The 13,039-nt window shown below is 38.5% G+C and overlaps 1 long non-coding RNA gene across 1 annotated transcript in view; it reads right to left on the reverse strand.

Moving 5' to 3' along the window:
- Positions 1-442: 442 nt before the first annotated feature.
- The window catches only part of LOC110483259 (uncharacterized), a 28,059-nt gene continuing 15,462 nt past the window's right edge, over positions 443-13,039 (reverse strand). The window contains exon 3 of the long non-coding RNA XR_002467539.3: positions 443-800. This is a non-coding gene — a long non-coding RNA (uncharacterized LOC110483259). The remainder of the gene's footprint in view (positions 801-13,039) is intronic.

The following is a 13,039-nucleotide window of genomic DNA, read 5'->3' on the forward strand; positions in this document are numbered from 1 at the left end:
TGTGTTTCTGTGCACATATAATCATAATTATACATATTTTTCTCAATTAATGTTCAATGAAGGAAAATTGTGGTACAGAACAGGAATTCCTTTACCTGTAACAATACATGGTTTCTACTACAGTGTTTTGGAAGTGAGGTTGTGTGTCAATTGACTGAAGAATAATTTTTTACTGTACATCTACAGAAATCATTCCTTCTCAGTTGCAAAATAGATTTTTCAACACTGTGCTTTGACACCTTGCTCAAAATTTCTATTCAGTGCAGCGACAGCTCAAATAATATGTTCATTGAGAGGTGGAGATGCACCATTCTCAGAGATTGACATATAGAAAGAAGTAGTTGTGATTATGTATGCTTATATGATTTTTTTCCTAACTAACTCCACTATCTATTGTATTCTTTAATGATCAACAAGCTATTATTTTCTTTTTTTTTCCCCTTGGCACCCACATTAAACAATCCTAGAATTGAACAATTGCAAAGAAAACTCCTCCTGATCTTGATGGTTCTGAGTCTCTCAGGACTTCCTTTTCTTACATGGATTTGTTTCACACAAATACAGTGGGTTTTTTCTGGTGAAGGATGTGGAAGTATTCATTGCCCAGAGAAGCAGAGAGGTTTCCTTTTCAAGCAGCCATCCTCATGTGGGAGCAAAGAACTCTGTAGGCTTTGCAGGAGAGGTGCCTCTTGGGGAAAACAGTGGCATTCACCTGTCCTTTCCCTTCATAAAAATTCATCTCTTCTTGAAACCAGAGTCAGACTCAATGTGGCAATTCTGTATAAAGTTGTAGTCCACTGCTGAAGAAAAGGAAAAAAGACTAAGGCAGGGAATTGTGCATTGTCTGCTACATCTCCTATACCAGTAACAGGTCAGCCTAGTGCTTGAAATACTTGTATTAACTTTGGAAAACAAATAACACAGACAAGTCATTAGGCAGCAAAGGAATTTAAGACTAAACAGAAGCTCTGCTCTGTAACTTCCTGTCTCCTTTTCCACTGCAAGACAATCACATTATGTATTGTTTTTATAAAAGAACTGTGAGTCACTCTAAATAAAGTTTATTCACTATTAGCACAGAGAAAGTAAAAGGTTCTTTACCCTCAGATGACAGAACGCATTCCCAGCCTGAGTTCATTGCCAGTTATGGGCTCATTGCTCTCTGTACAGCACTTCCCTCCAGCTGAACTACATCTTCTTACTTCTGGTGAGCCTCAAAACTTCCCTTTGAATTGTTCTGACTTGCAAAATGTACTCATATTATTTTGCTCTAATCCCATGAGACAAGAATTCAATTATTGTGGTCATAGCTGTAGTCTTTCTCTGAACCTGTTCCTGCTGAGATTTATGTAAAATTTTAGAAATCAAAGAGCATTTTCAGAAGGTTATAGACAGGACTTACCACACTTCCCTCTGCTTCCCTACATGAAATAAAAACATCCCCCTTTGGTTGCATTATTAATTTTATTGTACAGAAAATCCTCATGTCCATCCCAGGATGAACTATTTTTAGTTCCAGAAGATGAGTTCTCAGAAAAAAATTTTCCCCCTAGAAGAAATTTTGCTACTTTTTTCCCATGTATTTATCCTTGCATTTTGTGCTTCTGACTCTGAAGCACTTCCATGAGATGTCAGGGATGGGATGAGAGCTGCAAACAGGAGCCCACAGAGCTTCACTGGTAGCAGGGAAGACAAGGTGGACGTGTTTGATGGTGGCAGATGGTGTCTTCAGAGACATGGACAGAGTCTGGGGTTAAATAACTACCGCCTCTGTAAAGAATAAATTGTTCAGACTCATGGAATATCCTCAAGGTTTTGCTCCCCTGTGAAGCTCCTGTAAACCTGCCTCTTTGTGAGAGGATTGGTGCTCTTAACCACCCCAGTGCATGGCAGAAGTTACAATGGCAGAAGTAAATAAACACAGACACTTATTTCTAGCTTGATATTTGACTTTTCATTAATCTAACTGCACTGGAAGGTGAATTGAAATTGGCTGAGGCCTAGAAGAGAATGGGAAGATGTGTTTAATCTTGCTCCAGATATGCTATCAAGAAATACGCCACTGGCTAGACACGCTGCTTGAATTCAAGAGAAAATAGCCATGTGCCTTTTAGCATAATTCAGTACCAAACAGAATAATTGGTTCCTTGAAACAGAAATTAGTTCTTCATTCACAGTTCCTGGAAGGAAGCTCAAATTGGAAAAGTTGCCTAAAATAGATGTGTTTGTAGATAGCATTTTGTACAATGGAATTGACCCATTTAATGAAAAACTTGGTTGTCAGTTACTGTTTTCTTTCAAACTAAGGTAACTCAGATTGAAGTGACACACATCACTAAAGTGCAAATAATGGGTTTGGTTCCAGCTGCAAAATGAAGAAAGGTCTTTTGAAATGGATAGAAAGTGGGTTTGTTTGGGGTTTTTTTTGGTTGTGGTTTTTTTTTTGTTTGTTTGGTTGTTTTTTTCCTTTTTTTTTTTTTTTTTTTTTTTCCAGATAGAATGGGATTCAGATCTTTGAGTTGTAGGGCACAACACAAGTTGAAAAGTCTACCAGAACTGCTTATTAGTAATTCAGCTCAAAGCCAGTGAGTTCCTCAGAAGGGTTTAGAGGAGCACCAGAAATATTAAATAGGTGATGATCCTTTGTGTGATGCTGTTGCTTTGCTTGTGGCTTCTGTGACTGAGTTGTGTGAAAAAGATTTCTCTTTATAGGCTCAGTGGTCACACAAAACACAGACAGAGGTGACCTTCAAGGTCACAGCAGAGCTGAGACACATCCTGTATATTCTGTATCTCCCACATATTCTACTTTTCACCTCCTGCCACTCCTCAGCAGCCTGCACCAAACAGACCCCAGAGCTACAGTCTTATTTGGCTTTTCCTTGAGGCTGACACAGCTTTATCCAGAATAACTGATGGCCAACTTGTGGATTTATGTCTCCTCAGACTTCTTCCCGTGGGCAAGTAATACCCTTAAATTCTTTTGAAAGTCACTAAATAGAGATGATTTTCTTTTTAGTTTCTGCAGATTATCAACCTGAACTCTGAAATACTGCACTTAATTCCAAACCCTTTGCTTTAAAGGTTTCAACCCTCATTCTTCACTCTTTATCCTCTTCTGCTTATTAGTATAAGCAGACTTGGAAAAAAACCCTCATATTAATCTGAAAAACTAAAATAATTGAAGTAAAATATATTTTACAAATTTTAAAATATTTATTCAAAAGCAAAATATTAAGTAATAGAGTTATTAAAGCTTGTATTTTACAGCCAGAGAAAAAAAGTATGGAATTCATTAAGGATTTATTTGTGCAATTAAATCTACAGTTCTTCCTATACGCCACATAAAAACTCACACAACGGAAAACATTGTAATTCAATTTGCTCTCTTTAACTTAATTATCCACTTAATTTCTTAGAGCCATGTAAAAATGCTATTTTTTTTTTCCTTGTTAAAGCTCATTGTGAGTTTTTAAACAGAATTTATATGACTGTGTTACTGTATGTATCTCAGTTATGTCATGCCTGAATTCTGGAAACTAGACTATCCTCACAGAGGATTGAAAGCAAGGATTTGTTTTACTTAATTTTAAAATGCTTTGTTAAGTGCTTGGGTGCTGCCAAAAGAAGCTGCTAAATCCTCACAAGAAGCGTTCAATCCTGTGACACCATCCACATTCAAAAGAAAGCTGACAAAAAGGACTTCCTCCCCAGAACAGCGGTGTTGGAGCGGGCACTGCAGGCTCGAGCAGGAGGGATGAAGTTTTCAGGCTGGCTCTTCTCATGTGTTCTTGGAGGTGACTCCTGGACTGGAATGGCCCAAATGGCTCACTCTCACTGTGGTACTTCCATCCTTTATCACTCGCTGAAATAACCTGGCACAACGTAGAGCCTTGGCTGGGTGAGTTTCAGTGTCCTGGAGCCTTGGTCAGCAGCAGCCGGGGGGAGCACGCGGATGTGCCGGCACCATGGGACCCCTGTGCAGTTCCAGCTTCCTGGGCTTGCCTTACTGAAATGCTGCTGTGTGCTCCTGTCCACTTTACTTCTTGAGGCAGTATTGCTTCACAAGGGTTCTCTCCTTCACCTGCTTGTTTGGAAAGAGAATTTGCTGTATGATGCCACAAAGTAAAGGTGAGGGGGACAGAGAGAGAGAGAGAGAGCATCCTGAAGTTCAGGAAAGGGTTCTTAATGGCAGCAAGACCAGGGAAACTATTATTGACAGGAAGATACCCTAGAATGAATCCTATATTGACTGCCTCAAGCTAAAATTGGGTGGAGTCCTTATCTGCAGAAAATTACGTCTAGATTTTATGTAAAACCATGAAGACCAAAAGCTTGTTTCAGACTACAATTCATTAAAACCAAAGCATGTAGCAATGGAAACCATTATTGAATGCTTGAAAAATAATACTTGAGTGAAGTATTTCTTTCTGTTCAGACTGCATTTGAGAAACACATTGTTCTCTGTGTTGAAGCAATCTCTTCTGACACAATCTAACCACAATACTACTGCCGTTGTTTGTTGTTGTTGTTGCTGCTGTTGTTATAGAAGGAACTAAAATTAAGACAAAAGGCTCCATGCATTCTTCTCACTCTCAAAGCCAAAAATATGCTTTGAACATTTGGACAAAGAAAGTAGTCAACTGCACAGAGATATATAACCCAGATTCTTGGGATGCTTATTTTTCAACATATTTTACATTTTATTCTTCTTATACTTGATGTTCTACTGTGACAAGCAACGAGGTGAAAAGAGGTTAGCTGGTTAGAGGATTGCATTTATGCTATTAATTCCAGGTGGCCTTCTGATTACTCTTGGGATCAGGCTTGACTGTCATCTTTATCCCCAGGCTGCAAGTATATATTTCAAAGTCACTAACAACATGCAACCCACAAACTCCACAGTATAGTATTTGCTAGGCAACCATGTACATGACAGACATTTCTTCAATTGTTTAATTTCAAATTAGTTGAGTGTCTTACATCTCCAGAACAAAGATACATTAGTAATTAATTCTCAAAGAAAGAAAAAAAAAAAAAAGTAAAAATTGATTCCTTGTCACAGAAATTGAGAGCTAAGGCACAATATTAAGTGATAAATAATTAAAGAATATCTACGGGCAAAAAGGTAGAAGATTTCTATATAAGCTGAACATAAACAGTGGATAGTGAATATTAAAAGGTGGTATTCAAGGGGATGGACTGTCTGTGCAGAACTTATTTTTCTAAGTAGATTGCTATTAGTATTTAGGGGTCTCAAAAGAATCCTGCAAATTGCCAAGGATACACTTACAAGAAGATAGAAGTCAGTAGAAGAACAGGAGTTCAAAATTCCCTAATCCCAAAGTGCTTGTGATGCTGCTTGCATTCCTAATTGTTTGTTCACATTCATGTACTGGATTTGCATAGCAAGAGCAAAAAAAATTAGTATTTGAAACACAAATTTCAGGCGTATGTCAACATGTCATACTAGAACTGCCTTGGCAGTGCTGTTCTGGTGAGACTTTGGTTTGACTTTAACGTCAAGAGGAGTAATTCAATTTGCAGTCAGAAAGACCTGGAACTCTATTCTGCTCACTGGCCTGCAGCCAGGTCACATTGGGTTGTGATCTCATAAACTTAAAGGAGTCAGCATGGATCAGAACTCGAGGAAATGAGCATTCAGTGATTTAGAAGTGATGCTTCTCATCTCAAATCAGCAATGCCCCAAGATGTCATTGAGGGCTCAGTTCCCCAATAAAGCCATCATTCACACTGAACATAAACCTGATGCTTTGACAGTTTGTGTTTATTAAAGATTCAGGCTGCTTTTCAGTGTCCTGAGCTTACTCAGCTCTCCAAGCTGACCTCTGTATGTTCCTGGTGCACTGACCAGTGATCTCTGAAATTGTGCTGTCCCATACCATACCTGATGTGTTTTCTGCATGACTTTTACTGATGTACAAAATGTATCACACAGGGGAAGGTGCAGCCATCTCTGCTTCTTTACAGCTGGACAAATGTTAAAGCACACAAAAGTTTCAAGTGTTTGCGCAGTCAGGAAAAACCTTGGCAGTTACCAGAAAACAACCCCCTAAACACAGATAAAATGTAACATTTTTACTAGTCAGAGGTAGGGATCATCACCACATAGTTTGAAACATGTAACATTTATATTTCTCAGTACCTTTCAGAATGAGTGGTATAACTATGGCACAAAAAATGGTTATCTGGGAACCATATTAGCTATGTCCATCAAGAATTTGAGAATAATGAAAAAAGAAGGATAAGGAAAATAAGGAACTGACTGTTTTCTGACATCAGCATGTTTTTGAGAATCAACAGAAACAAGGGACAGATGATAGAAAAAAGAGGTAGAAGCTAACATGGCAAAGGAATACAATTGTTGAAATGTCAAAAGAAGATTGAGGTAAAAAGTATCTGTAAGCACTTTTTTTTAAATGTCAGATTTTGAGTGAACAATGTCATTTAAACAAAGAGTAGAATTTTTTAGCAAATTGTTTGGCACAGCATTGCAGGCCAGAGTTCCAAGAAACACTGGCTGGCAGAAACATTTATCTAATGAGGCCTTTGTGCACTACCACTAGAGAGCCAAAGGATTGCTTTTACAAAGCTGTAATCTGGAAATTACTGAGATTTGTGAACCTCAGATTGGGTGTTGTACCAGCTTCAGCAGGGATGCTGTGACAATTTAATCTGTGTCTTCAAGACGAGGAAAAGAATATTCCTCATAAATCCATATCTATTCCATGTGTCATGAATACTTGAAAGCTATGATTGACAGACTGCTTTACTTGGGATAATTCTTTACTGGCACAATCAGTTTGTTTCATCAGTCACTACATCTTAATGTCATGGTTTAATTTTGATGTGAAGTTGTCAATATCTGTACGTGGATAATTAAATTTATGTTGCACCTGGCCTGAGAAGTCAAGGGAGAAAGAGGAAGAGCGACAAACACTTTATGCCAGTTTTCCAAGGGTAGCAGAACAATTTGCAAGAAATCTGGACCAGAAGGGTTAGCACAATCCAGAAGCAGCACCAAAGTATTGATTTCTGTTCTCTTTGGCCTTTCTTACAGCTGAGCTTGCTGCTTTTCTCTTACTGAAAGATAAACTTCCTGAGCAATGCCTGTATCATTACAGTCATCTCACTCCTTGAGTAGTTCTGAGAAATAATTGAAGCAGAGCTTGAACTGAGGTAAGAATAGAATAAGGGCATCCTAATCAGTATATCTCTTGATATTTTGGTTTGCATTAGTTCAGATGATCAATATTACAGAGATGCAGCTCAGAGTTCATATGGTATGTGTTCAGTGCCTTGGACCCACATGAATAAGAAGGGATATTTTTAACTCTTAAATCCAGCATTATAATTCAAGTCACATATTCTATCTTACGATTTTATGAAATAGAATTATTGCCTGCGGATGTTAATTTTCAAAGAGAACAGTTCTCTGTTCAGAACAGGTTATTATAGATAGTTGTGTAGCTAAACTATACTCACTGTCACTCAAGAAGAGAAAAAGCCTCAAACCAATAGGAAATATGACAAGGGAAATGCTAGGAAAGCAGTTTAATTTTGAATATATAGTAATCTTCAGCTCTTGGGAAAAAAAGGCTAATATATTAAGAGCTGAAAAAAAAAGTGCAACTAAAATAATAATAAGCTATCACTAAAAAATAAAAATTTTCAAGGCCTGGATCCACTTAGGATGTACTTGAAGCTTAATAACTTTGGGGGCATTTAAAGTGAAGAGATGGAAAAAAGACTGGCATTGTCATGTAAGTGCCAGATGTATCCCTGGGAAAAAAAACATAGGATGACAACATCAGTCTTTTGATTTGAAATTGTTGCATATAAATACAGCTCAGGCATTGATTAAAAAAAAAAAATTAGATGCATATCATATGCACTAAAAGTATCAGAGAAGTGAACAGAAATTTCAAAGAAGTTGTATAGGTATACTCCATGCAAAGTAAAAAGCAGTGTGTTTCTCTGGGAAAACATCCTGGGAGATCACTAAATTTTCTAGTTCAACTTTTCTTAAATCATCTATTTACTTCTTTTTTTCTTTAGACAGAAATTCTCACTCATACGCTCAAAAAGTGCAAGAGAAAAATTGCTCACCCGAGAATTTCTTCCCATGTCAGATCTTTTATTATTTGCTTCAGAATATAAATTGGAGAGAATCAGATATATTTTCCACCTTTTTTTTTTTAATTCCCGTCAAGTCTAGAACAGGTTTCCTTAAAATATTGTGCAAATATCCAAGTAAGCCTGATGTTTGTTCTCATTTTCACACCTTTCCCTGTAAGTCCCTTCAGCCCATGAACCCTAGAATGCAACTGCATCCCCTTCCCAGTCAAGCACTGCTTTTTTTCCTAGGGGAATTGATCAAAGGCTGCTCTCAGTCAGCACACACCTTCCATGCCCCAAAAAATGTTCTCATCTGCTCAGGAATATTAGGAATGCACCAGGAAGGAGGATTAAAGAACCTGTAACACGAGCAGCAGGAGTCATCATGACTGAAAAGTGATCAGTGGAATGAGTTCAGGGCTGAAAACAGTGGCTGGGGAGTGAGCCCAGCTTAGAGCAGAGAGCAGAAACAAACCCACCCAGGGGAGATCAGCCCGTGTGCTGCCAGAGCCCCTGGGTGCTGCAGGGTGCTGTCTGAGCAGGCAGAATTGCACTACAGGGGCACAGCTTTCAGTCAGTGACTGGCAGAAAAAATCCTGAGAGAAAAGCGAGTCAGGCAAATCTTACCAGGCAATCCCTGAGAAAGAAAAAGGTGTTTTGTGGTTTGGTTTTTTTGGTTTGTTTTTTTTTTTTTTCAAGAGGGTTATGTAAATATGTTGAGCTAGTACTCCCTGTTGAGCTATTACTCACTGTACAATTGGCTTAAGGCAATTACAATCCAGCACAAAAGCTAATCTGCATGTAGACTCAATTCAACAATCCAAAATCATGTTCAACAACATTTTTTTTTCATACAGTCCCTCTGAAAATCACTAGGAAATTACTGTACAACTGACACTGTACCTTTGTGTCATAAAAATGTGCAAGAGAGCACTCTAAGCACAAAATAACTTACAATAATCCATTTTAAGTATTTAGAATTTATTTTCTCTAGGGGAGAGTTATGAGAAAAACATTATTTTAAAAACATTCCCTCAGTGGCTATCTGTCTCACCTCTACAGAAAGACCTCCACAATATAGTGGAAAAACTATTGGACTATTCACCAGTAGAAGACCATAAACTTTTATTTTCTTTCAGCTCTAGTGGTATTTACAATGTCACAAACATTGTTGGTGTCTGTACTAAAAGGTCAAGGAATAAGATTAATGCACTTGGAAAGATCCTTAAATAGTGTTGTAGCCTCATGAAATGTCACCTTTTTATAGGCAGCTTTTATTTTCAATTCTTGGAGTTAATATGATTTTTTATAATTGAGCTTTAAGAAAAAATAAATTGTTGTTTTAATTTTCATCATTAGTGAATGATATTAAAGCACTCAAAATAACCTGGAGATAAAAAAATGATGTCATGAAAGCTCGGCTTGTTCTCATGATAAGAAAGTGCAACACAAAGCTTCAGTTTCAGCAGTCCCTCTGTAGCAATCCAAATTCAGATATCGTGGTTATCGTTGAAATATCTCTTCAGCTTCTGCTGTCTCTCTGAAACAACACAAACTAAAGAGCCTGGACCATTTAAGAAAAAAAAAATTATTGCTTTAAACTTTCAAATGGAATACATTAGTTGAACAATTTATTTCTTGGATTCTTACACAGTTTAGGCACATTGCAAAGGAACTTCCATGAAGAACTGCTTAAGATTTAAACCAAGTGAGGCAAAAGCCTCAAAGATCAGAGCAGGAGGAAAAAGGAGACAGTATGATTGATCACTCAAAGTCAGCAGCACTCAGAGCCTGAGCAAGGCACATGCCTACTGCTCAGTGGAAGGGAAAGAAAGCCAATGGGATGAAGGAATCAGGGAGTTATTTTTGCTTTCTTTTTATATCACTTGTAATTTTGAAGACATCTATCATGCTTCTTTCATCCATCTCTTTTGTAAACTACATGTCTTCAGTCTCTTCAGTGTTCCTTACTGTGAAAGTTCAACCAAATCTGCAATTATTTGCTCTCCATCCTATTTTTTGGTATATACTTTCCTGGCACGTTAACAGGAACAATTAAAAAAACTATGTTAGAACATCAACATTGTCTTAGAGAAGCAATCATTATCAACATTTTTAAATTATTTAGTATGCATGTGTACATGTGTGGGAATATATAATACATCTGGGAATATATATAATACAATATATTCTGGTTTAATTTACACTGAAGCCTTGATTATGTCTTGTTATGAGAAAAGAGGCAGTTGGACCCAGGAGATGTTGCAGACCACAGTCTGCACTGGAATAAATGGCTGTGAAATACCAAGTATATCACTGATTGTCTTCAACTGTGGTGCTGCAGAATGAGAACTGTGTCCTTGAGCTTCACTTACCTTTCCTGCCCATATTGGCATAAAACACTTTGGGCTGGAAACTCCTGTCAGGTTCTTCTGTGCATCTTACATGAAATAAAATCTCATGACCTCTCACAGGATCTGTACCTGTCACCCCCAACAGCATATGCCTGAAATTTTGTTATTTCATTGGTCCCTATTCAGTTTTTTTAGGCAGGAAATTTTTGGTGATGTATGTAATAAGCTTCAACACTGATCCTTTGCCCAAGCAATACCTGTCAGCCTTTTCTGACATACAGAGAAAGAAAACAAAGGTATTTCCTGTCTCAATATTTCCGTAGGTGATAGAACTACTGAAACTGAAGAAATTGCCCACATTTGCTTCACATTTCAAGACAGAAAAAATGGGTTAGGAAAACAAATTTCTAAAATCGGATGTAAGGAATCTATATTGGCCAGTTCTACTACCAATTTCCAAGATTTTGTCTCCTAGTGCAGGTGCCTGTGAGGTTATTTCCCTGTCTGTGATTACTCCCAGGGGATGAATAGAGTGTGCACATGACCTCAGGCTGAGTGAATTAGAGAAATGGCAATGTTTACAAGTGGAACAGCCACATTTCATGTCATCCTACAGCAATAAAGTTCACAAAATATCATAGTGGGATATACAGCTGTAGAAACCAGTCAGGCCAGACTGCAAAGCTATGGTAAATTCAGCAAACAGATCACTCTGGGACAGAGAATATGCCAGATGTCATTACAGAAACTGTCAGAATGTCCATCTCTAAATACAAATAAACTACTACTAATAATAATTCATAAATTAATTACAATAATAATTATAAACAGATAGATTAAATGAGCGATGAGCTAGCAGAAATACTGGCAAATCAGTTTCCTTTGAAAGCAGCAAATGAATTGAGACAGATATTCATTTTACTGTCAAAGCATACTGTGATAAAGACAATACACATCAGCCTTTCACAAGATTCCTCATGAGAATCCCGAAGAATATGTTCTTTAAAAGAATTTATACAGCCTCCTAGCACAGACACCATATTCCACGTGTAAAGAACAAAACCTAATTTTCTCTTGGACTAATATTGATAAAAGTTACTGCTATTTGAAAGAATCCTGGTGCTGAAAAGAATTTGAACAAGGCAATTTTTGCTATTATGGGCAAAGCACGATTCTTTTCTCTTTGGCTTTTGATTCACTTTGCAAAGCTCAAAAATGATGTGTTTGTTGGATAGATATCTAAATGTTAATCCTGTGAAAGAGATCCAAAAAGAAACTTTGATTTCTATACTTCTCCTTCAAAAGTAAATTGCCTTCTAACCCAGTATTTCTCATAATCCAAAGCTGTAAAGGGAGATTAAAGTCTCTCCTGCCTGTTTGTGCCCATGCATAGCTATCAATAATTACATCCTTGCCCTCATTCATCCATCTAAATTTACTTTTACCTATCTGAATGTGCTTTGATCTTTCAAAAACTGCTGTGGTCCATCCCTGCATCATACATCCTTTAGGACATTCACACACATACCTACTTTTTTGTGAATCTAACTATAAAAATATAATAAGTTGCCTTAGATTTCAGTCATAGGTATTGTAGATAATGCTCATAAGTGTCCCAGGCAATTCACACAGCTATTTAAAGATAGGTCTTACCTATAGCAGAGTCACCGGGAGATATTTCCTAAGTGTCTAGTTGGGTTTTTAACATCTCCAATGGTGGATATCCCACAATATCTCAGGATATCCAGTGCTTGATTTTTCTCTTAGGAAAAAGGTTTTTATATTCAGACTTCCTGCGTTTCATTTTGTGCCCATTGCCTGCTGTGCCTTTGCTGAGATGCACTGAGAAGAGTCTGACTCTGTTACATCCCCTCATCAACCCCGGGTATGATCCCAAAGCCTTCCCTTCTCCATGCTGAGCACTCCCAGCTCTCTCAATCTCCCCTCACCTGAAAGGTACTCCAGCCCCTCAGTCATCTCTGGGCACCTTGCTGGCCCGCTCCAGCATGCCCATGCCCCTCTGGTGCTGGTTGAGTAGATCCATGGAAGGATCATTTCTCTTGCCCTGCAGGTGCTGTTCCACCCTGTGAAGCCCAAGGTGCTGTTGGGCTTTGCTGCAAGATCACGTTGCTGCCTCGTGTCCAGCTAGGTGTCCCCTGGGACATTTTCTGCAGAGTTGCTTCCCAGCTGGTCAGCCCTCCACCTGTGCTGGTGCCTGGTGCTGCACTGGTGCTTGCTGCAATTCCACCCCACGTGCAGGACTTGGCATTTCCCTTTGTTTGTCTTCCTAAGGATCCTGTAGGGTCACTTCAGCCTGCCGAGGTCCCCCTGAACAGCAGCACACCCATCTCTGCATCAACCACTCCTCCCAGTTTTGCATCACCTGCAGATTTGCTGATGTAAGAGGCCATCTGAAGACCCTCACTCATTTGCCTGCCGATTGCCACGAACAGGATTTCCCTTCCCCCTCTGCAGTTCCGGCTTGGAGAAGGCAACAGTGCGGGTGTAGCCGCTGTACCGTTACATGCTGTTCCCAACGAGGACTG

Source organism: Lonchura striata, chromosome 2, assembly GCF_046129695.1.
Source record: "Lonchura striata isolate bLonStr1 chromosome 2, bLonStr1.mat, whole genome shotgun sequence".
Lineage (NCBI taxonomy): Eukaryota > Metazoa > Chordata > Aves > Passeriformes > Estrildidae > Lonchura > Lonchura striata.